Raw genomic sequence first — 5,281 nt, forward strand, 5'->3', positions numbered from 1 at the left:
TACCGCGACCTCGATCATCAAGAAGCAGCAACATTACATGAATGGCATCAATTCCAAATCACACACCATCCTGATTTAGACATGTATCGCCTTTCCATCACTCCTGCTGGGCCAATATCCTGGACCTTCCTGCCTTGCAACATTGTGGGAGTATGTTCACCACACAGGCTGCAGAGCTCTAAAGAGGAGGCCTTCTCAGGCAATAAAGTTGTTCAGTGGTAACACTCTCAACTCCCTTGAATATAGGTGCAAAACTTTTATTCTAGTCTAGACTGACAATCAGGTGCAGTACTGCGGGAGTGCAGCACTGTCAGAGTGCCACCTTTAGGATGAGGTTTAAGTCGAGGCCTCATCTGCCCTGTCAGGTGGATGTGAAAGATCCCAGGTGAATGGGTTGCAGACTCGAGAGACTATAAGCAGTCAGCAGGCTTGAGCGACTTTAGCTGAGCAGTCAGTGGGGTCAAAGGATTTAAGGAGAGGGGAGATTTGTGCCCAGAGAGGAAATTCATAAAATCAAGCCAATTAGACATGACCACAGGGCACAGCTGCAGAGAGATGTGGGGAGGACAGGATTAAAGGAAACTATCATTTCATTGATTTTCAGTGACTATCCAGCACTTCCCCTGAGCAGCAGCCTGTGCTATCCAATCATTTATTGTCTCTGAATGAGCAAAATCGCCTGAGCTTAGCCTGGATGGAATGTGTTAGGGGAGCTACAATTAGTCACATTGCTGCAGGGCCACAGAATCCAGGGACCATGTGGTGGAATACAGATGTGTGGGTGTCAGGTTTTGACTAAAATAAGGTCTGTTGTGATGCACTTCATTGTCAAATAGCCAGCTGATGCTCCACCCAGATTGAGAAACACCACAATGTAGTCTCAGAGTTGATGCCTTCAGGGGGGAAGCGGCTAAAATTGGAAAGAGGAGAGAAAAAAAGAACAAAACGTTTTACTGGGTCTCCAACGTAGAAGTCCAGCTTCTGGTGATGGCTCAGTTTAACATGATAAGAAACAAACCAGATGTTCTCTAATATAAATGTCATGCAGGACCCCACCTGCCAAGCATGAGACATATTAATTTCACCACATGGACATTAAATTTCAAACTGTTGTTGAAGTGAAGAAAGGACTTGCTTTAACAAATTGCCAGATCTTGGCTGGAAAGACATTTGCATATTAACAGACAGTGTATGGAAGGACAAAGCAGCCATTCCCTGACAGATTCAACCCACAATGGACTTTTGATCACCAGACGTTGAAGGTGGGGAGCTCGCATTCCAGGTTGACTGCTATGATGGTCGAATACACAAACGGACATGGTCAAACCAGTTAGTCACATGACTAACCTTCTGGGCAACCTGAGTTTTGTGAATTTGTACAAACAGTTTGGGCAGAAAGTAGAATGCTCCTGGACTGAGAAGATCTCTCCTGGCTGGCTCGCCACAGCATCTCCTGTCTGTCTGCTCCCATCTCTTTCTCACAAGCCTCTGAATCCACTGAAGACACATGAACCCCAAGAGAGAAAAGTCTCTTCAAGCGAACAAGGTTTAAGAAGAATACTGGGCCCCAGCGAAAAGCAAGATCTACTTACAATCAAGGACTCTGCAGTGAGTCGAAGAACCATAACGAAAACTCTTCAGAAATTGCCTCAAACTTTTCCACTCTATTTTTCTTCTGCTCTTTTCTGTCTCTATTTGCATGTGTGTATCGCTTATGCATGCTAGCGTGGACGCGTCGTGTATCCGTAGGCGTCAACCAAATTAGAGTTTAAGTTTAATAAATTTCAACTTTCTTTAAACCTAAGAAAGCCTGTTTGTGCTGGTTTATTTACCTTATAATTGGAAAGCGGTGAACAAGGATTCACTAAAGGGGAGCTAAAACACGGTGTGTTTAAAATTAAACCCTGTTATGGTAAGACCAGGTGAAGGCTGAGAGGGACCCCCGAGACACCTTTCTCACCTGGTCATAACAATAAATGAAAGAGATTTGAAAAGAATGTGCTGAGCTATGTGAGACAGTGAGTGCTCCTGAGAGATTGCTGATTAAACTCTCGTGCATCTTGATGCTGTCTGAACCTCGACTGGAATATTTCAATTGGAGAGCTCCCTCAGCAGGATCAGCTGGTCAAAAATGTGTGCACTTGATTTAAGGATTTCCATTAAAAAGGAAATCCAATTAGTTGAGATGCTCAAGAGTCCCATTTTCTCCAGGAACTAACATCTATTGCCTTGCTCACTAATATGGTCTCAAATCCTCATTATGAGGGAGAGTCATTTTAATTTCCCTCATGATAGTTCCAAACAGGAACTTCTTCCAATCTAAACTAGGTGGACAATCGATTGGGTATCTTGCAAAGTGTCATAGAGTCATACAGCATAGAAACAGGCCCTTCGGCCCACCGCGTCCATGTCGACCATAATGCCTATCTATACTAATCCCACCGGTCTGCATTAATTCCATATCCCTCTGTGCCTTGCTCATTCAAGTACCTGTCCAGATGCCTCTTAAATGTTGCTACTGTTCCTGCCTCCACCACCTCCTCAGGCAGCTCATTCCAGATACCCACTATTATTTGTGTGAAAAATGTACCCCTGTGATCCCGTTTAAACCTCCTCCCTCTCACCTTAAATCTATGCCCTCTAGTTTTAGTCACCCTTACCATGGGAAACAGACACTGGCTATCTACCCTATCTATGCCTCTCATAATTTTATATACCTCTATCATGTCCCCTCTCAGCCTCCTTCGCTCCAGGGAAAACAGACCCAGCCTATCCAATCTCTCTTTATAACTCAAGCCCTCCGAACCAGGCAACATCCTTGTTAATCTTTTCTGCACCCTCTCTAGCTTAATCAAATCTTTCCTGTAGTGCGGCGACCAGAACTGCACACAGTACTCCAAATGCAGCCTAACCAACGTTATGTACAACCGTAACATGACGTCCCAACTCTTGTACTCAGTGCCTCGGCCGATGAAGGCAAGCATGCCATACGCCTTCTTCACCACTCTGTCTACCTGTATTGCCACTTTCAGGGAAGTATGTACTTGCACCCCAAGGTCTCTCTGCTCAACAACACTCCCCAGGGCCCTGCCATTCACTGTATATGTCCTGCCCTGGTTTAACTTCCCAAAATGCATCACTTCACACTTATCTGCGTTAAATTCCATTTGTCAATCCCTTGCCCACTTTCCCTGTTGATCTATATCCTGTTGTAACCTTAGACAACCTTCTTCACCATCCACTATACCACCAATTTTGGTGTCATCTGCAAACTTACTAATCATGCCCCCTACATTCACATCCAAGTCATTAATATATATGACAAACAACAGAGGGCCCAGCACCGATCCCTGTGGCACACCACTGGTCACCGGCCTCCAATCTGAAAAACAACCCTCCACTACCACCCTCTGCCTCCTATCACCAAGCCAATTTTGTATCCAATTGGCGAGCTCACCCTGGATTCCATGTGTTCGAACCTTCTGGACCAGCCTACCATTTGGGACCTTGTCAAAGGCCTTGCTAAAGTCCATACAGACAATGTCCACCGCCCTGCCCTCGTCAATCCTCTTGGTCACCTCCTCAAAAAACTCAATCAAATTCATGAGACATGATTTCCCACGCACAAAGCCACGCTGACTATCCCTAATCAGACCATGCCTTTCCAAATGCATATAAATCCTATCTCTCAGAATCCCTTCCAATAACTTTCCCACCACTGATGTAAGGCTCACCGGCCTGTAGTTCCCTGGCTTATCCCTGCTGCCCTTCTTAAACAAAGGCACAACATTAGCTATCCTCCAGTCTTCCGGTACCTCACCCGTAGCTAACGATGATACAAAAATCTCTGCCAGGGCCCCAGCCATCTCCTCCCTTGCTTCCCATAGCATCCTAGGATACACCTGGTCAGGCCCTGGGGATTTATGCACCTTAATGCACTTCAAAACCTCCAACACCTCCTCCTTTGTAATATTGATGTGCTCCAGGATATCAGTGTTCCCTCCCTTGAACTCACTAGCTTCCATGACCTTCTCCACGGTAAATACAGACGAGAAATATTCATTTAACACCTCGCCCATTTCCCGTGGCTCCACACATAGATTACCACACTGATCCTTAAGGGGACCTACTCTCTCCCTAGCTACCCTTTTACTCTTAATATACTTATAGAATCTTTTAGGATTCTCCTTTATCTTCTCTGCCAGGTAAATCTCATGGCCCCTTTTCGCCCTCCTAATTTCCTTCTTAAGTGTACTCCTACATCCCCTATACTCCTCGAGGGACTCGCTTGATCCCAGCTGCCTATACCTGACATATGCCTCCTTCTTTGTCCTGACCAGACCCTCAATATCCCTCATCACCCAAGGTTCCCTAAACTTGCCAGCCTTGCCCTTCCATCTAACAGGAACATGCTGGCCCTGAACTCTTCCTATCTCACTTTTAAAAGCCTCCCACTTGACAGACGTCCCTTTACCTGTAAACAGCCTCTCCCATTCAACTTTTGAGAGTTCCTCTCTGATGCATTTGAAATTGGCCTTCCCCCAATTTAGGACTTCAACTTGAGGACCAGTCCTATCCTTTTCCATAACTATCTTGAAGTTAATAGAGTTATGGTCACTGGTCCCAAAGTGCTCCCCCACTGGCACATCAACCACCTGCCCAGCCTCATTTCCTAAGAGGAGGTCGAGTGTAGCCCCTTCTCTAGTAGTGCCATCCACATACTGCTTCAGAAAACTATCCTGGACACACTTAACAAATTCTTCCCCAACTGATCCCTTAGCACTAAGGCAGTCCTTGTGTGCTGTGATGTATGAAAGGTCACTGACCTTACACAGGCTCATATTAACTCAGGATAGAAAAAGAATGAAACTGGGCCCACACCAGCCTTGGTGAGACATATTTGAGATTTCATTCAGAGTAGATTACTTTATTCTGTATGAACGTTTGCTCAGATAATCTATGGGCCAGTGCGCTCAATCATAAAGCTGTTGATTTGGGCTGTGACAGTTGGTGAGGAAATGTTCCCATATCTGGCTAATACTTTTTGCAGAAGGAAATCAAGACATTCTTACAAATCGATTTCTTTGTTAATCTTGGTCTGTACGAGGGTTTAAAAGGAACTGGAGCCAAGGCAGGTGGATGGAGAATGGCAGTGAAGGTTCAAGGGGCTGAATGGCCTGTGTATTAGGAAAAGGAAAGATCCCATAAACTGTGCAACAAAAGCCTGGATTGGCTGCGGTGATGCCTCACACAGGAGAACAGCCGGTCTGCACTCACAGGG

Source organism: Heterodontus francisci, chromosome 25 (genome assembly GCF_036365525.1).
Source record: "Heterodontus francisci isolate sHetFra1 chromosome 25, sHetFra1.hap1, whole genome shotgun sequence".
NCBI lineage: Eukaryota > Metazoa > Chordata > Chondrichthyes > Heterodontiformes > Heterodontidae > Heterodontus > Heterodontus francisci.